The sequence below is a fragment of the Hoplias malabaricus genome, chromosome 18, assembly GCF_029633855.1.
Source record: "Hoplias malabaricus isolate fHopMal1 chromosome 18, fHopMal1.hap1, whole genome shotgun sequence".
Lineage (NCBI taxonomy): Eukaryota > Metazoa > Chordata > Actinopteri > Characiformes > Erythrinidae > Hoplias > Hoplias malabaricus.
In genome coordinates, this window is record NC_089817.1 from 22,897,458 (window position 1) to 22,921,655 (window position 24,198).

The window sequence follows — 24,198 nt, forward strand, 5'->3', positions numbered from 1 at the left end:
AAATGTAGTATGATTAGAATTGTAAATCGTATTGGAGAAGTGTCTGTCAAATTGCATAAATGTAAATGTAGGAATCACAATTATTAAAATAACCAAAAATCAAAACTTGTTTGTACTGTGATGTACTGTGATATTTCTCAGTGAACCACAGTATAGAGAGTGGGCTTTGTCCTGGTTCATAATTATGCTCAATATTTAGTGTAGTGTTGTTAGAGGGAAGTAATAAACATACACAGAATAAAATGTAAAATATCCTATCAATCAGAGCTTCATATGGGGCCCACCCCACTCTCTTCCTACCTGTAGGCACAAAAGTCTTGTATTCTTTGGCCATTTAAATCTTAACCCAATCCAATGGGGTTGCTGAGGCTGTTTATGATCCAATCAAAAAACTACCACTAGCACCAATGCTTACTCACTGGGCCCAGGCCTTGTTTACACAACTCAGCCACTGCATCGCTAGCTCCTCACAGGGGTCATCAGGTAGGCACCTGCCCATGTCAGTGTTTCACTGAATTCTGCCTACAACACTTCTGGAAGGCTCAACAGTGAAGTCTGGCGTCCCAGGTCCACCCCCCTCCAAAATAGCTTTACAGCCCTACCATCCTTCAACAACCATAAATCCTCCCTGGTGACTAAGGCTGCACCAAGCCCCACTGGCACCGTTAAGCATGCTCAGTGCTACCAGTTCCATGTGAACTGTATGTAATATATCACCAGCAGCAGCAACACAACACAGCACCCACTCACCTTCCCTGTCCTCCTCAAACCTATCACAGATTTACAGTTTCCCAAACTACTCTCTGCTCTCAACCACTGAAAACGTGATACCGATAATGGTATTGCATTATTGGATAATGATATTAACATGACATTATGAGCAAAATGAGCAAAGAGGCATTTTGAGTAACCATTACAGAAAAATAAATATTGTCTTAAAATTTGCTTAGGGGCAGGGACACAAAGGTTCATTCTGACAGGATTTATGTTATTTCTTGTTGAAATTGTCTTGTATTGACAATTATCATTTTTAATACTACACAACTATTACCATAAAATAACAAAAGTTAGAATTTTTAATTATTATTACACATTGCACCTAATACATACACGGATACAGACGCACACCGATCAGCCAATATATTATGAACAAGTCCATTTGTTGCGCTGCATACTTTGTTTGCCCACTTTCACCCTGTTCTTCAATGGTCATGACATCCACAACACCACCGGTAAGCAGGTATGATTTGGGTGGTAGATCATTCTTAGTGCTGCAGTGACACTGAGTGTGTTTTGTTCTGTTAAATACACCAGTATATACTGAATTTACTGAATTTGAAAGTCAGAGATAAATTAAGGAGTAGAAGTAGCATAATGTGTTTTATAGATACCATTAGCATTCACATACTTGTACTGTGAAAAACCTGGAGGCAGACGGTTGTTCTGCCCCACCCCCCAACCTCCCTCAGGCCATCACTGCATTAACTCTGTGAGCTCCATTAGTAGGGCATTCCCAGAATTCTTTCAGTGGTTGATGGAAATGAAAGATGACTAAGATGGTTTTTCTTTTCTTTTTTGGGGGGGCTGTAGGTCTTTCATTGTTTGGCTGGCACTGTGGCAACTGAGGGATCACTAAAGAGTGTGCTGTCCATATCTGCCCTATTATATAATTCATTCTGTTATATAAAAGAGTGCCACAGCCGTACCTCAGGCCTTGTGCTGCATCATATATGTGCAACATTATAATTATATATAGGCCTTCAGCATCACTGTGGTGTCATTTGTGCAGAAAAGAATGATATACTGGGGAACAGGGTTAGTCAGATTCTCACGACATATGATTAAGTGAAAACAAAATGTCAATAAACTGCTCGAACCACACTAACTTAACACTAGATTAAAAGTAAAACTTAATATAAGAAAAACAAATCCTTAAATACAGATGTATCGAATCCCTTTATGTGTCGTGCAGCAGATGAATCTGGTGTTTATTTGATGCTGTTTCTATTTTTTTTTTCAAAAGACTAAATCTAAATTAAGGAAAATGTGTCTATGCATATATTATGTGTACAAATACATTTTAAAGTGTTTTGTGTAACATTTAATTATATTTCAAAATTAAAATATTCTCAAATATTCTCTTTTTATAATTCTGGTAACTTTTGCATACAATTAAATATGACAACTGTCAGTTTATTCAACAAGAAATAACCTAAAAATGAAGAATTTTGAAAATGGCAAGGAAGAATGTTTATTGCATTTTGCATGAGTTACATCAATTTTCATCGATTTGTTTTGTTCTTGGGGATAATATTGTATATAAAATTATGGGTGACTTTTTGTTTAGATGATTTAAAGATAGTGATTTCCATCTTAGTGTTTGTGTGTGTGAATGTAGTGTGTTTATATTTGTACATTTATTTGTAGCATGTATCATGCCTGATATATCAGAATGACCCACTTTATATATATATATATATATATATATATATATATATATATATATATATATATATATATATATATATATATAAAATAAAATGCTACTCTGCATTTGTGCATTACTGTTTGCTTCTGGTAACCATTCTGTTCATATTATACAATTAATAAATGTATAATATATTTTATTTAGTCTTCAGTGTCATAGCTCATAGGACTAAAATGTGTCTATGTTGTGACATCACTGCATATGGGGATCTATGAATACCTCAGTCATTTGTGTTATTGTGCTAATGGTGTTTTAACATTAATGTAGTGTCTGAATTATAGTGGTAAAACCTGAGTTAAGCCAGATTGTTGCAAGGTCCTATTCATTTCTGCATGGCACAAATATTATATCAGGGTTGTCACCAGCATACCAGTGAAAATTAGGTAATGGTCGTGTTACAAGGGAATAAATCATGAGTATAAGGAAAGAATATGTGCCATTAGAATGCTTCCTACAGAATATCCATCCATCCATCCATTATCTGTAACCGCTTATCCAATTTAGGGTCGCGGGGGGTCCAGAGCCTACCTGGAATCATTGGGCGCAAGGCGGGAATACACCCCGGAGGGGACGCCAGTCCTTCACAGGGCAACACAGACACACACACACATTCACTCACACACTCACACCTACGGACACTTTCGAGTCGCCAATCCACCTGCAACGTGTGTTTTTTGGACTGTGGGAGGAAACCGGAGCACCCGGAGGAAACCCACGCGGACACGGGGAGAACACACCAACTCCTCACAGACAGTCACCCGGAGCGGGAATCGAACCCACAACCTCCAGGCCCCTGGAGCTGTGTGACTGCGACACTACCTGCTGCGCCACCGTGCCGCCCTCCTACAGAATATGTATAGCTTATATACCGTCAAGCGCACATGCTGATATTTTCCAAGCCAGTGGACACAGCATAGATGACATCAAGTCCAGTGTGCAGTAATTACTACTACTTATAAGACGCAAACGGTGCAAATCATGAGTGTTCCTGCCCTATAGCTGAAAGCAGATATCGTCATTTTATTGCTACTATAGTGTGGCAGCATATTATGTAGAACGTCTTTATTTAATCTACTCATAAATGCTGCAGGACCACAGAGCTTATCTCAGTGAACCGTCTCATAGAAAATTCTTACAGTTTTACTGCTGTAAAATAAAAGCTATTGAGCATGTGGGCTCTGTGTAGAGACCAGTTGTGTGTAGTCCACCAGAATATTGTCCTGAGAAAATTGATGGGTTTGTGAAATGTGGGTAAATGTACTAACAACCAAATTATAGCCTGAAACTCCTCAGCATTGAGGTAACGTTTTAACCTATGGCTATAGCCTATTAGGAACCCAATTTATTGGGTTCAACAATTAGAGCTAAAATAAAACACAGATATCACTTTGCTTATAGCTGCTGCTGCAAAAAAAATCACGTTAGTGCCAACCGAAATATTGTTGCGATTTGTAAATTAATCGTCCACATAAGGTTTTAAGAGCTTACCTCTCCGTCCTCTGCGTAGCGTTGGGCAAATTTAGGTATTCAGGAATGATGCCCAAGGCAGGTGGAAGACGGAGACGCCCAGCATGTCGTGTAGAAAAGACAAGAGAAGGAGTAGACGTTAGTCTTTGAAAGGTGTTGGTACTATAAAAAGGCTCCTTATAATATTTACATTGCCTGCACAAGATCACCCTTTAGCTTCGGTCTCTGTGTTACCTGATTTGACACTCCGGCTCTTGTACCTGGCGCTGGTCGTCATCCTTACCGATGCTGCGTTTCGGGGTTTTTTTTACCCACCAGTATTACATTAGATCCCGCCCTCCGATGCTATGATTGGTTGGGAGTATAACTCACAAGCTGTCTGTCGTTCGTACGAGCCAACCACAACACAGGACACCAGATGTTACTGGCCAATCCTGGAGCAGGAGACGCTCCCGCGCTGAGAGCGGCGGAGAAGCTTCAAAGGCTGTGAGAAGACCGTTGATGTGGACATTTAATTTTTGTAAATATAGAGTACAGGTTTTACTCGGACTAATATTTGGCCTGTTAGTGATTTTGAAAGCGTTGGTCAGATAAATTTAAGAAAAGGTTTCGTCTAAGTTGCGAAAATACCACGTATTTTCTATTAACTATGCACCATTACACAGTAGGTCAACGCTAGGTGGCGGTATATCATTGGATGACAGGACTTGAGTGTATTTTGAGCTGAGAATGTCCCAGATAATGGCATGTCTTATCTTAGTCCTATGTTAAAGGTCCCAAGTTAAATGTTTACAGCCCTGGTGAACTACTGTTTTCACAGCAAAAAATACAGGAGCTACGCATTGCTAGCCTTTTATTATTATTATTATTATTTTATTTTATTTATTTATTTTAATTTATTTCTCTTTTTGTATCTCTTAAGGTGAAGTGATTTTTTGAGGTAACATTAGGAAACACCATAGCTTGATCATGATCAAAGGCATCAACAGAGGTATCTGTGCTTCCCCTTCCACCATCCTATGCACAAGCATGAACATCCCCTGTTGCCCATTTTTGTTGCCCATTTAACAAGCCAGGAATTGTTAAATTGTTTACAAACATCGGCCTTGGTACCAACACACAGACAGACTGGAGAGCTAGTGAAAGGTGAGTAAACAATGTTTACAAATGTGTTACCAAAAACACCTTTAAATAAACATTTGATAAGGTTTGGTATTTTTGCTCTCATTTTTACAACACTGGCCTGAAATCAAGAGGTGGAGGACAGTAGGAAACCACACCCCTCCTAAGTTACATAGTGCCATTTCTGCAGTGCTGAGTGCCCGAGTAGCTAAGTCAGAGACTGTACTCATTTTTAAGGTCAGTAAAGCATCAATGATTTTGAAGCTATAATTTAAAAGTGAAAATATTACCTAGTCTTCCTTTAAATGAACAGGAGCAAATATGTATAGACTGTGTAATTTTGTAGTGAGGGACTAGACTATTTATTACAATCGTACTAAGAGAGGTGATGAATCAGTATGACATCAAGGCACTTCCCATTGACAACATCAGGAAACAGTGATAGATAGTCAAGCAGTGCCTAACAAGATGTTCGTTCAGGAGGTTATCTGTTCATACAGGCATCTCAAACTTGAAAGTCCTCCTACATATGTACCAGCCCATATTTGTTCCTGTAAATTAAGCCTGACTCTGGAGCCAGGAAAACACAGCTTCCTCTACTTATAGAAAAAGGCACATCAGACACGTAGTCAACTTAGTTTGTTTGTTTATTAAGCTCCAGGATTAACTTTTTCCGCTTCTGAATTCCTCAAATCAGGAATAAGTCTGAATAAAATGTTTAAAGTTTTTATATATTAATTAATTTATTTTTAATATATCAACATATTTTCTTACAGACATTATTCTCTAAAATTGTTTAGTTTATATTTGTCTGGAGGCCCATTGGATATTCGGTAAGTTCAACTTTTAAAATGTTAAAGACCATGTCCATTAAGAATCTTGTTTTCTATCTTTTTAGCATGTTCATCTGGTGGTTATTTTTTTATATATAAGTTAGAAGACTTTAATCTGCAAAACAAGTCAATGCCGTGGCCCTTGAAATGGCAGTGACTCAAGGACTGTCCTAAATAAGGTGTATTTCCAGGGTTTCTTACATCATAAATCCAACCAAACCTGTCAACTGTGGGATGGGGCTTTTAAGAGGTGGCAAATAACTGCTTATTCATACATTTGCACATAATGGATGAAGGTAAAGGTGTGGCGTACACCTCTTTTAAGACACTAGGGAATTTATTCCTTGGAAATGATTTTTGACTATTTCATTCAGTGAAGAACCACTAGATTTTAGGGATCTTATGAACGATCACAAGGGGACTTTATGATCCTGCCCTCTGTCCAATCACATTACAGTCCAAACCCTCCGCCTTGCCAGGTCTACTAATACAGTGTCTTGCAGCCATGAAATGACCAAGTGAACCGAGTTAATTTTATATTTTACTGGACCCAAAAAGCCACATTGCCCTTCTTAAAATCTCCAATACCAGAGACTGAGTAAAATGAGAGTAAACACCGGCCTTGAGTTTGAAAGGTGGAAGCAGTTTAGAAGCAGAAACACTACAGAACAGAGCCAGAGCTGGCTATTTTCTTCTGAACAGATAACAGAAAATCATTTCTGAAAAAAATATAGAAGTACAGATGGCTGTGTATAGGTTAAAAGGAGTAAACGCTATAGGTTGTGTTTCAAATGAAGAAAGTGAGGCATAGAGACGTTTGAAAGGTGGCAAGACTGTGTTTTGTGTATTTTATACGAAGAAGGTGAATAACAACATGATGGAAAGGTGTAAATAGCACTGTTTGTTGTTTTTAAAGAAATTGAAGCAGATTCATGTGTGTTTCTCCTTGGTGTTTGTGTGTGTTTTAAACAAATTAAGGTTTAACAATTGTTTGAAAAGCTTTGCATATTCACATATTTAAGGTGGAACAAAGAAATAAAGCTTGGTAGTGCACGGCAAATATGTGTTTCACTAGTAGGTAGATGTTTTAGTGACATGATGTACAGTTGGTTGTGTATTTTAAATGGATAAAATGGGAAATAAGTGTTTCAAAACGAGTTTTGTTTATAAACAATAGCACTAGATTTAGCTTCGCTTTGCTGTTTAAGGTGGAAATGAGTATTCAATAAGAAGCTGGAGAATAACTCAAATAAAGCTCTTATACGGACACATATAAGATGAAACAAAATGCTCGATAACAAAAATTGTGATTAAGAAGCATGGACCTGCCTCCTAAAATGACATTTATGTTTAAAGGAAAAAAAACACCAGCCATTTTTTTTTTTGCCTTTCTCTGGTGTAGGGAGATGTTTTAGGGAAAGGATGAACACTTTTCTGTGTAAATATGTTAATTATAGCACATTATTATGGTCCAAAGTTCTTAAACTCATCTCTTGCTTGTTCGTTTGTTTTCCTCAAACTGGCAACCTGCTCGAGCTTCCAGTCCGGGGAGGAGGGGGAAGTGGCAGACAGCTATCGCCACTGTTTTGAAACTGTATGTTAAAAGATTTTTTGGGGCAACATTGTATATTTCATGCCTGAAACATGGACTGAGGGACATGTGCCATTCAACCCCTTTATTCATAGTTTGCGCAGTTTATATTCCAAAGACAATATAGAATACAATATATATACAGTGTGTGCAGAATTATTAGGCAAATGAGTATTTTGATCACATCATTCTTTTTATACATGTTGTCCTACTCCAAGCTGTATAGGCTTGAAAGCCAACTACCAATTAAGTAAATCAGGTGATGTGCATCTTGTAATGAGAAGGGGTGTGGTCTAATGACATCAAGACCCTATATGAGGTGTGCGTAATTATTAGGCAACTTCCTTTCCTTTGGCAAAATGGGTCAGAAGAGAGATTGGACAGACTCTGAAAAGTCAAAAATTGTGAGATGTTTTGCAGAGGGATGCAGCAGTCTTGAAATTGCCAAACTTTTGAAGCGTGATCACCGAAAAATGAAGCGTTTCATGGCAAATAGCCAACAGGGTCGCAAGAAGCGTGTTGATAAAAAAGGTGCAAAATAGCTGCCCATGAATTGAGGAAAATCAAGCTTGCCATTTGCCATATTTCAGAGCTGCAACGTTACTGGAGTATCAAGAAGCACAAGGTGTGCGATATTCAGGGACATGGCCAAGTTAAGGAAGGCTGAAAAACGACCACCTTTGAACAAGAAACATAAGATAAAATGTCAAGCCTAGGCCAAGAAGTATCTTAAGACTAATTTTTCTAAGGTATTATGGACTGATGAAATGAGTGACTCTTGTTGGGCCACATGGATGGGCGAGAGGCTGGATCAGTAAAGGGCAGAGAGCTCCACTCAAACTCAGACGCCAGCAAGGTGGAGGTGGGGTACTGGTATGGGCTGGTATCATCAAAGATGGACTTGTGGGACCTTTTCGGTTTGAGGATGGAGTGAAGCTCAACTCCCAGACCTACTACCAGTTTCTGGAAGACACCTTCTTCAAGCAGTGGTACAGGAAGAAGTCGCTATCGTTCAAGAAAAACATGATTTTCATGCAGAACAATGCTCCATCACATGCATCCAAATACTCCACAGCGTGGCTGGCCAGTAAAGGTGTAAAAGAAGAAAAAATAATGACATGGCCCCCTTGTTCACCTGATCTGAACCCCATCGAGAACCTGTGGTCCCTCATAAAATGAGACCTACAAGGAGGGAAAACAGTACACCTCTCTGAACAGTGTCTGGGAGGCTGTGGTGGCTGCTGCATGCAATGTTGATTAAGCAACTGACAGAATCTATGGATGGAAGGCTTTTGAGTGTCATCGTAAAGAAAGGTAGCTATATTGGTCACTGATTTGTTTTTGGTTTTGTTTTTGAATGTTAGAAATGTTTATTTCAAAATTTTGTGTTATATTGGTTTACCTGGTGAAAATAAACAAGTAAGATGGGTATAAATTTGGTTTTTATTAAGTTGCCTAATAATTCTGCACAGTAATAGTTACCTGCACATACAGATATCCTCCTAAGATAGCCAAATCTAAAAAAACCCACTCCAACTTCCCAAAATATTAAGCTTTGATATTTATGTGACATTTGGGTTGATTGAGAACAAAGTTGCTGTTCAATAATAAAAATAATCCTCTCAAATACAACTTGCCTAATAATTCTGCACACACTGTGTATATATATATATATATATATATATATTTTTTTTTTTTTATTAATTGTATGAAAATAGTCTTTTGCTTGTTCCAGCTGCACTGGGGATAGAATGTTCCAGGATATCAAGGTTGTGCTTATTTTGGCACATTCTTTCTCAAATGCGTATGTGTAGGAGAGCTTGCTGGCTTGTAGCAAAAATATATTCCATGTTGGAGGGGAGGTGGGTACCATGGAAACGTTCTAATATGTTGACATCTTACTGTAAATGAAAAGCACACTTGGCATGTATGCTGATCCTTTCAACAGGCCACATCTTTAGCTAGGAACAAAGCTTGGACATACCCCACTCTTTTGTAATTAGTGAGGGATTCCAAACCCCCCCTGGAGTCTTTTAACCCTAAATCCCACTGGATGATTCATTATGTTTAAGGGAGTGGTACAGCACTGAATCAAAAGTTGAAGCAGTCCTCCTTCACATTCCAAGCAGTCAAAGCCTTATCATCTCTTTAACAGCAAAGTTTAATGTACTCAAGGCCTCATCATGTACAAAACATTGAAGTGAGTCAAGGCAACTGGTAAACAGTATTCTACTTCTCTAAGAGGCTTTATCATTCAAAATGAGCCCCACCTCACCAGTCAAGAAGATTTGTAAATTCTCTTAGATTAGTTAAAATTGTCTTACAAATTGTATCAGGAGTCCAGTTGAACACAGCTAGGAAGTTAGCTGATTTTTTTTTTTTTTTTTTTGGTATTTGGAGCACTTTTAGGTGGTTGTATTTTTTAATGTACATTTTTAACTTAATTTTATCTGTTCTCTCCCATAGAATTGTATAGAAAATATAGTAGCAAGCAGTTTATAGAAACATCACCCAAATCCTTATATGCAAATCTGTCCACTCTGCAACTATCCTGTCAGCACCTGATTAGAGCATTGATAGTCTCTTTCACTGGAGAGAGACCAATATATTCCATACTGAAGGTCAAATTATGGTTTCAGAAACATTTTTTAAATCACTGTTACAATCTGTCATAAACCTCATCATTTTTTGTATCGTTTTGCTCAATAATGCATAAAAAGTGATATATCAGTTTGTTTATGCTAGCATGCTTGCACAGATGTGCAGATAAATCTATAAATATTGATACTACAAAATTTTTGTTTAATTTAAAGAATTGAATCTGGCTCCAAAATATATATATAATTTGTCTATTTATTTTGTATGACAGATCCTAGTTGTCTATTAATAATAAAATGCCATCATAAATAGTGGCATAGTATAGGAACTACTTTTCCTTCCGCCTTCTCCCTAGCCTGGCCAACACACACAGGCACACTGAAAAAGTAGCAAAGACAGCCACTTGGCAGGCTGTACCCAGGTTGTGTATAACTGAAAATCCAGTGTTTATAACTAACTCTAGGGGAGTGATTCATATATTTTTTAGGATCAGTTTGTGTGCACATTTCCTGTAATTGTTTGAAGAGCAGAATACCATGTTTATTCAAATAGTTATATTTATTTAACCATAAGATTTATTTATAAATATTATGAATTAAGTAAATAAATACTATAGTTTTATTTTAAAAAATACTTTGTATTCTTTTTCCTCTTCAGAATAAGATGCAAAAACTTTTCAAAATATCGGTATGAGCATTGGCAATACCAGCCTGGGTTTTACTTTGTATTGGATCGGAAGGTAAATGTGTGGTATCGCACATCACTACTCCATACAGAGGGGAGCTTACCCCAGTAGCACAAAATCGTGGACCCTCCTCCACTAGTGGCATATTAGCAAGCAGGTTTTTTTCAGTCACGTGATCCCAACAATGCACAGATCCAGATGGAGGACCAGAGGTGAAAAACTGAATGTAGGAGATGGAGGCGAGAAGCCTGTATTATACTAGTTTAGATAATATCACGAGAGAAATGTACAAACAGAAAATTACAACATATGTTGGAAGTGCAGTTTATGTTATGGAGAGCGATTTTTACTGAACTGTAAGATTAATTGCTATCAAGGCAACTGTCTTCTTTTTCAGATATGCCTTTACTCAAGAACACTAATGAATACATACAAAAATATTGAGATATACAGCTTTGTTAGGTGCTCCACAATGAATGTAATGTGGTTTTCAATGTTTTCCAGTGTATTAACTGAACATTAAAATCATTCAGCTCTGTGACACCTCTCGACATTAACATTATGGTTGTTTAATTAATGAAACATTAGGTTTTAAGCTCGTCACTGGACAGCACCCACAGAACTAAGCAATTGCTTCACAATCAAGTCAGTTTTCCCTTTCAATCTTAAATAGTGCAGCAGATACATACTGGCGCCTGCTGCACCATTTAAGGTTGAATGGGAAACTAGCAAATATAAAGCTGACATCATCCTCAAGTGGCTGTTAGATATTAGAATTTCACACATGTCTGTTGATCGAATGATTTTAACCATAGATGAAGCAAAACCAAGTCTTCATGATAGTATTTGACAGAGCTCCTAGAGTATATAATCACTTCCTGCCTTCCATCTGAAGTTCACACAGTGACATGGCTTCAATGGCAAAAAAAACCTACTAACCTAATGAGAACTCCAATCCATATTTCAACCTAAATTATTAGGTTATTATTTCAGCCTAATTTATAATGTCTCTGACGTCATTAAGGCCATGTGAAAACCATGTTTTCTATCATTTTTTTAATATTTACATAAAATATAAATTGACACTTAATCTGTCAAATATTATAAATAAGAATAGCTCTGTTTTGTGTGCACTGTGACAAAATGTCTAAGTACCATTATTCATTAATTACTATGATATGTGCTAAATTCTTGTTTTATATTTCTAAACAACTTGTTAAATTATTATACTACTGTTACAAGAGCTGTCCAGTAACTGGCTATGTTTACAAATCAAATTTAAAGGGAATAGCTATCATGTGGGGAAACACTGTTCTTTCTGGTTTGTGTACATTCAGAAGTTCTGTGTCTTTTAAGGTGGAACAATACGTTTGAGGGGGAAAAAATGGTTGTTTTTTTTTGTGGCTGAAGTTTAACTTGTCTGTAAGTTTTTATTCACATCTTGAATTACCACAGAAACTCATTTATAACTCAAGCTATTTAGTTTTGTAGTATTTTCAGTATGTGTTTATTTTCTTGCAGTTAGCCATCTTCCAAATTGGGAGACATTTCCATTTTAAGAAATCAGAAAGAGCAAAAGTAAGTAAATATTACCCACCTGTGGAGCAGGAATAAAGCAATATACTCATCTTGGTTTGGCTTTTAAATGTTTGGTGTTCTCTCTGTTGTCTAAAAATCTCTAGATGCTTTTCACTGCTGGGTCTTCGTCAAAACACTAGACCAGTTTTAAGCATGCAAACAGACAAGAGAAATAGCAAATAGTGAGGAAACATTCTCAGAATTGTATAAAAGGTTTTTTTTATTAAAATCGTGAACATCACCTTTAAACAATAAGGAAGCTTAATTTATTCAGTGTACATAGCAAGTAACAGCAACAAAACACATAATATAACGAATATATTAGTCTGCTATTAAAAACACAACAAATATACAGATAGCAGCTATTGTAAGATTCTGGAAGGAGTAATATACAGTGTGTTGCCGAGTTTCTTGAATGATAACTCGGTGCTTATTGAAATGTTCATTCATTAATTCATTCATTATCTGTAAGCGCTTATCCAGTTCAGGGTTGCGGTGGGTCCAGAGCCTACCTGGAATCATTGGGCGCAAGGCAGGAATACACCCTGGAGGGGGTGCCAGTCCTTCACAGGGCAACACACACACACACATACACACACACACACACATTTACAGACACTTTTGAGTCACCAATCCACCTACCAACGTGTGTTTGGAGCGTGACTCAAATCCACAACCTCCAGGTCCTGGAGCTGTGTGACTGCGACACTACCTGCTGCACCACCGTGCCGCCCCTATTTAAATGGTGTTTTACTGTATCATAAGTAACTCTGCATTCATATATTTTCACATGCTTATTATCAAACACAAAAGTGTCTGCCTTTTTTCCAGTCAAAATCTTTGGCCCTACCATTTTACAAAAACATAGTTTTTTGCCATTTTGCAATGTTGGTGTTTCCTACATACCTACTTTATTGGTTCCTCTGCAAGATGAACTAGGCCAATCAAATTAATGCATAGCACTGACCTAAGTCAGTGGCTTGCTTAAGTGACTTAAGCAATAGTTCCACCTATGAATATACTGCCATAGATTGCTTACTGTTCCTTAAGATGTCTATTTATGGTTCCATAAAATTATTTCAGTCAAATTGTCCATAGTGACTGAGCCATACTTTTGTTGACTAATGAAAGACATAGGCTGTAAACAGTGGCACAATAAAACAACAACAACAGAAAAAAAAAAAAAAAACATTAGTGACCACAGAGGATTTTTAAGGCTGACAAGCAACTCCAGCACAAGGGAAAACAGGAGGGAAACAATGATGGGAAAATCCTGTATCAACATGGTGAAGTAATGCAGCTGTAGATGCCCTGGCCACCTTCCCGTCTTCTCTAGCACTGCTTACTCGACTGCAGCCAAACAATTAATGTTCTATGCGGAAACAGCCACGTAGATGAGTTCTCTCCTGACTCCAGTTTAAAAACCGCCGCAATCCAGCCCTTTCCTCCACTATTGTTGCCCTTTCCTTTCGCAAAGCTCGCGTTAATTCTTGGAGCAATTTGCAAGGTGATGCGAGGGCTTCTGATGTCACCACCACCACACTTTCCTCTTATTTTGTACTCACAGTTGAGGGCGGCAGAAACCACAAAATGTTTTTCTCATGTGGGTGCAATGGTAGCAAATATGTGTTACAGTAAAGTGATGTTGCATTATTGTTAGGTAGCATTTCATGATGTTTATTAAATGGCTATCAGATAAAAAACCCAGCAGTTTAGGAATGTACTACACCAAAATAATGGGATCTAACCTAGGATAATCAGGGTGGCAAGTAGTGCTTTTGAGTGTTTCCTCCAATGGTCAGAGTTTCAGCTTTGGGTCACAATAGCTTTGGCTGGGAAACTGGCACCTCAGGAAAGCACGCGCTTCAAAGTGTGCATCCATACAATGACTCATTAAAGGTTCAATGCACTGCTTTGTGTCATCTCTGATGCCCATTACATTGCAGGAAACATTTTTTGTTCCGTACAAGCTGTTTCCCTGTTTCTCCAACAGTAATGAACAATAGAAACGTGTGGGGAGGGGTTTTTGACAATATTCTCTTTTTATTTTGTTAGAAACAGCACAAAACAAAAGGGAGCCTGTAAATCTGAGAATTCGAAGTACGTAAGAACATTAAACAAACCACTGTTTTGTGTAAGTTGTTCATTCAGACAGAAAGTCTTAGTACAGAATAGAAAGATATTTGACAGGAATGAAATGGCTTTTCTCCTATTGCCTCACAGGCTCATCGCAGCCAATAATGCATTGCGAAATAAGTGATTTTGTTCTTTTTTACACAAACCTGTTTCCATGTTTGACTTGCCTCTTGTTTTGAAATACCACACAGACTAATGGATCAAGGGGCGGCACGGTGGCACAGCAGGTAGTCACACAGCTCCAGGGACCTGGAGGTTGTGGGTTCGATTCCCGCTCTGGGTGACTGTGTGTGAGGAGTGTGGTGTGTTCTCCCTGTGTCCGTGTGGGTTTCCTCCGGGTGCTCCGGTTTCCTCCCACAGTCCAAAAACACTCAAAAAGTGTCCGTGAGTGAATGTGTGTATCTGTGTTGCCCTGTGAAGGACTGGCGCCCCCTCCAGGGGTGTATTCCCGCCTTGTGCTCAATGATTCCAGGTAGGCTCTGGACCCACCGCAACCCTGAACTGGATAAACAGATAATGAATGAATAATGGATCAATCTAGTGACAAATGTTGACAAAAGATGTTTTTAATTGTAGAAATAAAAGAAAAAAAAAAATTAACTGACCTTGATGTAATTTCAGCAAAGTTAAATTTGGCCCTTTGTAACCTTTTGAAAGTTTCAGAACCACTGGATTGAATTTTATCACTTTAATCCAAAGAGAATGATAAGAGATGGCAGTGGATTCATACACTTTATTGCCAAAAGTATTCACTCACCCATCCTAATAACAGAATTCAGTTGTTCTAATAATGGCCACAGGTGTATTTATCCAAACACCAAGGCATGCAGAATGCTTCTACAAACATTTGTGATAGAATTGGTCACTCTCAGGAGCTCAGTGAAATCCAGTGTGGTACCATGATAAAATGCCACCTGTGCCAGTGCAGTCATGAAATTTCCTCACTACTAAATGTTCCACAGTTTCCACATATTCCAACAGAAAGTCAGCCACGATGTAAACGATGCTGGCGATGCTGAGGTATATAGTGCGCAGGGTTCGCCAAATTTCTCTTGCTACAGACCTCCACACTAAATGTGTCCTTCAGATTAGTTCAAGAACAGTGAATAGAGAGCTTCATGGAATGGCTTTTCATGGCCATTGGTTCCATAGTTTTTTTCAGAAGTTGCTCTCAGTCCCTTAATTCCAGTAAAAGAAACTCTTAATGCTTCAGTATACCAAGAAATTTATGCACTTTAAGTGCACTATAAGTTTAGGCACAATATGTTCCACACTTCAGTCAATCTTAATATATGATCATTATTACAAAGTCTATGGGGTTATCATCATTATTACTCATTACAGTGTTAAGTTTACAGTGTTTTCCCATCACATATTTCATGCTCCCAACTTTGTGAACATGTCAGTCATGATGCAATGCAGACATCCTGCACAATCTAGCCATTTGTAAAGTCTCCAGGCTACAGTAGAGATCACATTTGGTTTTATCTGACTCAAAATGGCTAATGCTGTAAATTCTTCTGTTAATGGTTCAGAAAAATTGTATTCAGAGCTAGTATAAAGTTAAGAAATGTTCATTTTTAGCTTACTCATCATTACATCATTTTGCACACAGAAGCTGTCCTTTGCTTTGTTTGTACATTTCATGATTAATGGACCAATAGAAATGCTTCAAAATTACAAGGAATAACATCTTTTTTACATTGGCTTTCATTTATTTAAAGATGTTTCTTTTTTCTCCTGTAAAGTAACTATTTTGGAGATGCATTTTTTTCTTTGGAGAGGGACAAGATGTATTTAAAATTTTTATATTTTTTACTTCACAAACCTGGCTATGTTTATGCCTTACAATTAAAGTACACCTGACAGGATTAACAGTTAACAGTGACTGGTTTACATTAAGACCTTTTCTTTTGTTTGATCTTTGCATGCCTTTGACTTACTCTGTTCATTTTGACACTTCTTTCTGGGTGTGGCCCTTGCATTCAGGGCCCTTTTGCATCTTGGTTGTGCTTCCTCAAGCGCTTGTGAGGTTTAAAGTAACACAGCTTTGCCCCATGGTTGGGAGATCATGAATTCAATACACGGGGACAGGGACACCTCAGCCAGCTGGGAGTCAGAGAAAGCACAATTGGCCTTCCTTTCTCTGGGTGGGTAGCATGATTTCACAATGTGATGCTATAAATTGCATAAGTTGTGGCTAACTTAACTGAACTAAGCAATTAAGAGCATTTTCTGCAAAATCATTGATATTTCCAAAAACAATGTGTTAGCAGGAGTTTGAAATGATGCGGTGGCCAGCTTCACATACTACCTAGCAGCATCATGTGATAGGAATAACCCTAGCTTATGCCTGTGTTTAATGTGGAATAAGTAAATTGGGCAGGAAACAATGTGTAATAATACATTTTTAAATAGAATAAACATTTAATGAATATACAAATAAATATACAAATATATACTCATTTCAATGTCAGTTATTACGCTGTATGTTTTAAACAGTATGTCAAATGACACTTTTATACTGGACGGTACCTGGTCTTTTGTTTTTCTATTAGCCATATTCTCCATTTCCATATAGCCATCATGGTAGGGACTAAACCATGATGGGTAAACCTTGCAGAGCACTGTTTGCCCAGAGAGAATAGTCACTCTTCGCGACAAAATGCAAAATCTAGCCGTTTGTAAAATTGTTATTATTATTACTGTTAGAGACATCTCTGCATGTGTACCTGCCATGAGGTGCCAAGAAGGGAGTAGAGTCAAGTAGTGTAGTTACCATGAAGAACTCCAAAACATGGTCATCCCGAGAATCAAAACTTAAAAGTAATTGAGTCACTATTGGTGGCTTCAAAGTGGTCCAGCCTATAATTAGTAATTTTTTGATTGTATTTAATGGGCTTCGGAAATGGCTCTGATCTAAATGGAGAGTGAGTGGCCTAGTGATTCAAGGACAAAATTACTCAGGAAATTAAAAAGTAAACAGTAAATCACTTGACTGAATGTTTGTCTGTGGGGGGGCATCCTTCCCAAATGCCTCCCAAATGTTTCCAAGGCATAAATGTTTACCAGCCACGTGATGAACAAAATGGTACTGCATTTTTCTATTTATAAGTCAGATAGTGACTAATCAGTACTAACACTTTTTTTAAGTGCTCATTTTTTAATAATTTGAACAGTGTTTGAATTTACAGTGTACATCAAGTAATTGAAACTTTCAGCATTTTGGATTTCATCTTTCACGTGTTTGGGAATTGTGTTAATGTAATGAGGAGAACTAATGCTATTTGTCCCATATTTTGTCCCATGATGCCATCTGATGACAGGTTTGAAAAAACATAAATAAAGAAAGGCTTAGCTACATGTGCTTCCTGCCGATAAGTCCCTCCGGAAATAAACGCCATTAGTGAAATCTCAACCAACATCACTGCATAATGAAACTAAAGTAATTAAAGTGTTTAGCTGATAATGCCTTTAACAGCAAAGTAGGAGTCAACGACAAAGCGAAAGGAAACCTCCCTCGTGACTCAGATACTAGTCATACAGAGACCCTTATTCACATCTTGGGTACACATAGTTCAGACAGAATACATTTTAAACCCAAAGTGACTCATAGTTTAATAACATTATATAATGTCTAGTAAACTAATGAGTAAAAGTGTTCTATGGCATTTGGCCATTTTGTGGATCTGTGAGATATGTTCCAGCCATTGTTAAGATTTCTCGTAAGCATTTTGATATTCCGCCTGTGTTACAGAAATAAGATATGTTCATGTGTTGAAATAGATTAAAGAATGCATTCAAAATATTGTGGGAACAACTTTAGTTTGACAGTCGGATTCACTGTCCCAGTAGAACAATAGTCTAAAGGGAAATAATAAGACAGAACAGGATATCCTCTTCATATAAGCACATTCTCTTCTATGCTGCATGACAACACATTGTCTACCACTGCTTATGTGCATGTGCGCAGTGAGCAGGGCTTGGGGCAGTGCTAAAGACTTGAGCCTTGAAGTTTGTTTGTTGCGGCAGTGCCATTATCACCATTATTTGGCTGATGTTCCTGACAAGGACCATTAAATGCTAGATTAGTCATAACCACCTGGTTCGGCCTGTAAATGGTGACTTCAACAGAGGAAACATCTGGATTAGACACACATACATTTTTTTTTTTTTACATTTTTAACTGGTTGAACATACCACTGTAGTGCATGCTTCACAAAACACCCCCACACTGATGTCACACTGAGGCTGTTGTTTGTGCCTAAATTGCAGATAGTATTTCCAAGTGACATTGTTCCCAAATAATACATTTTTATACATGTTGCATTTTATACACACACATAAACACACACACAATTCTGTCTTTCAGAATATGAGAACATTTCATGATGTGTGGACTAATTGAGCTCCAGGGGCCTGGAGGTTGTGGGTTCGATTCCCGCTCCGGGTGACTGTCTGTGAGGAGTTGGTGTGTTCTCCCCGTGTCCGCGTGGGTTTCCTCCCACAGTCCAAAAACACACATTGGTAGGTGGATTGGCGACTCAAAAAAAAGTGTCCGTAGGTGTCTGTAAATGTGTGTGTGTGTGTATGTGTGTGTGTGTGTTGCCCTGTGAAGGACTGGCACCCCCTCCATGGTGTATTCCTGCCTTGCGCCCAATGATTCCAGGTAGGCTCTGGACCCACCGCGACCCTGAATTGGATAAGCGCTTACAGATAATGAATGAATGAATTAATGGACTAATAGAAATGCTCCAAAATCGCTTGGAATGAAATCTATTTACAGTGACTTCAGTTGAAAGGTACAAACAGTATAAATGTTTTACTTTATAGGTAGAGCAGTGGTCCAGTTAACATTCGCTTCTACAGAAGGAGAAAGGAATTGTTGTGAGCTTTCATAATAGAACAGTGAGTAAAAAAAAAAAAGTTCTGGAAATGAAATGGGGCCTTTAAATTCATTAATTCATTGTCTGTAACTGCTTATCCAGTTTAGGTTTGAGATGGGTCTGGAGCATACCTGGAATCACTGGCAGGAACACACCCTGGAGGGGGTGCCAGTCCTTCATAAGGCAACACTCACTCACACAATTTCAAGTCACCAATCCAACCTGTATTTTTGAATAGTGAAAGGAAACAGGAGCACCCAGAGGAAACCCATGTGGGCACGGACACCAAAAATAATTCATAAACACAACTTCTTGCTCTCAGCCTCTGGTGCTCTGGTCTGAACGGACATTTCCATAGCAATACTATGTTATTGTTGCAAGCACCCTTTCCTTTCAGTGTTTATTTATTTTCTGATACTGTCCCATTTAAGTAGGTCAGAAGTAGGAGTGACCCCCTCCATGATTGCTGTTATTATGCCAAGCACAGATAACTATAAACAAGAAGGTTTGGGGTGGCAAAGGACACAGTGGGTGATTTCCACCTCCCTTAGGGTACTTAGCACAGCTTCCCACGTTACAGTTCTGCAATTTGGTGTTGTCTCTCTCACAATCAGCTCATAATCATTCCTCTTAAGGTAAATATGGCCAAATTCCTCTGAGAGTAAGTGTCGGTTGGTAGTTAGTCATTACAAAGTAGATGGTCATTACAAACAGTGTTTTTCAGGCAGATTAAGTGAAATAAAGAGTAAACAGACATGCAAGACATGAAAATGCAAATAAATATAAATATAAAAAGATGCTTTACTTATATAAAATAGTCTGTATGATTCCTCCAATAGATAAAGTATGTTGGTATTAAATAGCTTGAAAGATCATTATAGTCCCTAATAAAAAAGAAAAGAAGTATAGTTTAAACAAAAATCTAAAAATAAACCCTTGATGAATCTCATCAGTCAATATAGTTAATAATGATTAATTATAATTAAAATACAGATTATGCTGTTTAAAAATAAGTGCATCTAGTTAACCACATAATAATGGACAAAATTAGCTTAATTAAAATAAATTTATTAATGTCAACAACTCACTGCATATCCCTGAGACATTAAATTATGCATTTTACTCTAGAGGAAATCTTTCTCCATTTATGCAAATATAGCACATCAGAATATTATTGGACTGTTTACTCCTACATACAGATATATGGATATATTAATAAAATATCTTCTTTGTATTCTCAGAGTTAGTGATTTTGATATTTTCTCCAGTGAGAGCTGTGTAGCAGCAATTTACATTTTATCATCTGAAGATTAAATGACGGCGGCACGGTGGCACAGCAGGTAGTGTCGCAGTCACACAGCTCCAGGGACCTGGAGGTTGTGGGTTTGATTCCTGCTCTGGGTGACTGTCTGTGAGGAGTTGGTGTGTTCTCCCCGTGGCCGCGTGGGTTTCCTTGCGTGCTCCGGTTTCCTCCCACAGTCCAAAAACACACGTTGGTAGGTGGATTGGCGACTCAAAAGTGTCCGTAGGTGTGAATGTCTGTGTGTGCCTGTGTTGCCCTGTGAAGGACTGGCGCCCCAAGGTTAATTCCCAATGATTCCATGTAGGCTCTGGACCCACCGCGACCTTGAACTGGATAAGTGCTTACAGATAATGAATGAATGAATGAAAAGATTAAATGAGCAGAAAACAAGCACAGTTTGAATGCTATTAGTGGAATGTCTAATCAGTCTATAGGTTATATAGTCACCCAGTCTTCGCTGCTGTCACTCAATTCACAACATTTCATTTTATTCTGGTTCTGACAGAGCGCAGCTCTGTAAACTGTTCGGCAAGGGTTTAGTTTCAATTATGTGGTTTCTAGCTAAACCCGTTATGCCTTTTAGACAGAAAATGGCCAGTTGCCACTGGGGTAGGTCTCTGATAGTTTCAGCCAAGATCATCTGTCTTCAGTTTGCATCTACATATGGTTCACAAGGACATACTTAAAATGCAATAATGATGTCACAAAATGATGTTACAAATATATGACATTAATGCTTTATTGACATGTTCACTTTGAGAGACACAGAGTAACTTTCAGATGAAATATAAAGTTGCTGAGTGTGTTCCTAGTGGCAGAAATGCCACAAAGATAAGGCATGTCTCTGTGCACCTTAAAAAAAGGCACTGAAAGATTCTTACATCAAACCTGTCAGAAAACAATGGATTGTATCAACAGAGGTTTTCCTTTAGAGTGTGTCCTGCTCTAAGGTCCAACACAATGCAAGATTTGGAATCAGCTAGTCAGCATTTTGCTCTGGCAACTTATTGTATGCTCTATGCCACTTATGAAACTATGAACTTTTGAAAAATGAATATTTTGTTTATGATATTAATGTGAAGGTGAATGAGAAAAGCCTCAGTAGATTTTAAAGAATATCAAAAAATCTAAAAGTTATTGTATCAATTAAATTCTGCCTAGAACAATATATTCAAGCTCAGAACCACTTAGGAATTGTTTTTAAGATTTTAAAATGTTTAAATATTTGGATCTGAGTTTAACCCCTTTGTGGTGTTCTTGCTTAAACTGTGTTCACAAGACTGATGATCCTACAACATTGCTGGGTTTTGAAAAAAAATTTGAAATTAAAATATTAAGAAATACGTTTTGAAGCGTTCATTTTTTAAACATATAAATGTCATTCAAAATTAAACATTCTCTGGCTCTATGGTCATTTTGTGGTAACTATTGCATATTATTAAAAAATGGCCATTGTCATTTTATTCAACAAAAAGAAACGAAATATTTTGTAGTTTGAAAATGGCAAGCAAGAAGAATTTATTCATCGTTGCATTTGTTAGGAGTTCCAAGGAAAAAACACTGCAAAAGTATGTCATCAATTCTATTCTTGTGGATAATATTGTATTCAAAAATTTGGTTTTGGCTTATGAGATTTAAAGATGGTGATTTTGATGTTAGCAATCGTGAACATAGCATATTAATCTCTCATTTTTATTTATTATTTAAATAAACTGATAATTTTATATTATACAAAATGCTTTAAATCTTGTTAATATTAAGATTAACTGTTAATATTAAGAATTGTATATTATTTAATACACAATATTTAACAGAAGTCGACTTTACCTTTGTCACAAGCAATTTAGACTCCATGTACAGATAATTAATTCATTCAGTGTCTTTAACCACTTATCCAGTTCAGGGTCGTGGTGGGTCCGGAGCCTACTTGGAATCACTGGGCGCAAGGCAGGAACACACCCTGGATGGGGGAGCCAGTCCTTCGCAGAGCAACACACACTCACACATTCACTCACACCTATGGACACTTTTAAGTAGCAAATCCACCTACCAGGCACCCAGCACAGGGCTCAAACCCACAACCCCAAAACCCTGGAGTTGTGTGTTGCCTGTTGCACGTGTGTATGGACAATTTTTGCAAATAACCACTGCTAGGTCAAATAGCTTATATTAACAACATTGCTATTCATTTTTCATGACAAAATATTTTTTGTAAATGTGATTTTTATTTGTTAAAAAAAATGAGTAAAAAGAAAAGAAAAAGAACGCAGAAAATAACTAATTGCATCATTTATCATGTGAACTCAAATTCATACAAAAAAGGGCTAATTATATAAAGTCATTCCTGTACTTGCTTTCACTTGGAATGATGTATATGAAACCTAACAACTGGCCTACTAATGTTTCAGATAGAAACTTACAGCCCCCACATACAACACTTCCAACTAGTTACCTTGTGTTCCATTTCTGTTTTCCTCTGTTCTCAACAGCTGCGTCAGACAATACAACTCAGAAGTGACACAGCTCACCCTTCTTCCTGTACTTTCCTTCCTACCACCCTTTGAGCACGTAAAATGTCAGGAAGTCACATAAAGTTGTTTAACCTCATGTTCCTACTGTAAATTACAATGTAGTGCCATACTGCACTGCATAGGGGTTACGTTCCGTACATTTCATGAGAATAGATTTGAAATTTGAAATTTTACATGAATGTGTGCCTAATTTTTTATTTTATCTGATGTCCGCACAAAATCCATTTTGCCATGTCAGCTTCTTCAGCATAGATTTCTCTATATAGTAACTTATCATTTCAGCAGTGTTGGAGGTGGGCTTAATTCAGCAAAACTCTTGTATGGTGACCACTGAGAAGAACTGGAAATGATGTTATTGCTGGTAGGAAGAAAGTGGGCAGGGTCACGTTTGAAACCTTAATGGATTGGCATTCTGTGCATAAATAGAATAACCAGCCAAAAAGGTTTTTTATATCTCATATCTAAACAATAACTAATTATTTAAATTAAGGGTTTGATGTAAAATGTGAGCATTGTCCATTTCAAAACATACTATTCACTCTCCAGTCAATATTGAAAACAATTTTTTAATAATTTTAATTGACTGTTTCTTGTTACATTATATTGCCAACTTAATCATACTTTTATAGAGTGTTTGAAATACCATTTATTTAATACGACGTAGGCCAGTCAGAACAGAGGTCATATTCATATATCCTTCTTAAAGGCACACTAACAGAAAGTGTAAAAACCTATTTATGCTTCTGCGCTGACACCGTGCTGTTAACACGTAGGTCCTGCATTGACGAGAACTCTACGCCATGGCCTGATGTGTACTTCAGGAGAAATGTTACTACGTGCCGCATTGACCCACACCACCACAGCTATGATTAGTTTGCATTCATTACCATGGATCAAGTTGAGACGAAGCCAGAAACTTGAGCTCCTCTTCTCCACCCTACAGAGACTGCAGACAGCAGCAAATTCACGGCAAGGGATTT

At 37.6% G+C, this 24,198-nt stretch overlaps 1 long non-coding RNA gene across 1 annotated transcript in view; it reads left to right on the top strand.

Moving 5' to 3' along the window:
* The first annotated feature begins 4,420 nt into the window (after window positions 1-4,420).
* LOC136674838 (uncharacterized) overlaps window positions 4,421-24,198 on the top strand; it is a 39,198-nt gene continuing 19,420 nt past the window's right edge. Inside the window, exons 1-3 of the long non-coding RNA XR_010796101.1 lie at window positions 4,421-4,475; window positions 4,878-5,101; window positions 5,212-5,314. This is a non-coding gene — a long non-coding RNA (uncharacterized lncRNA). The remainder of the gene's footprint in view (window positions 4,476-4,877; window positions 5,102-5,211; window positions 5,315-24,198) is intronic.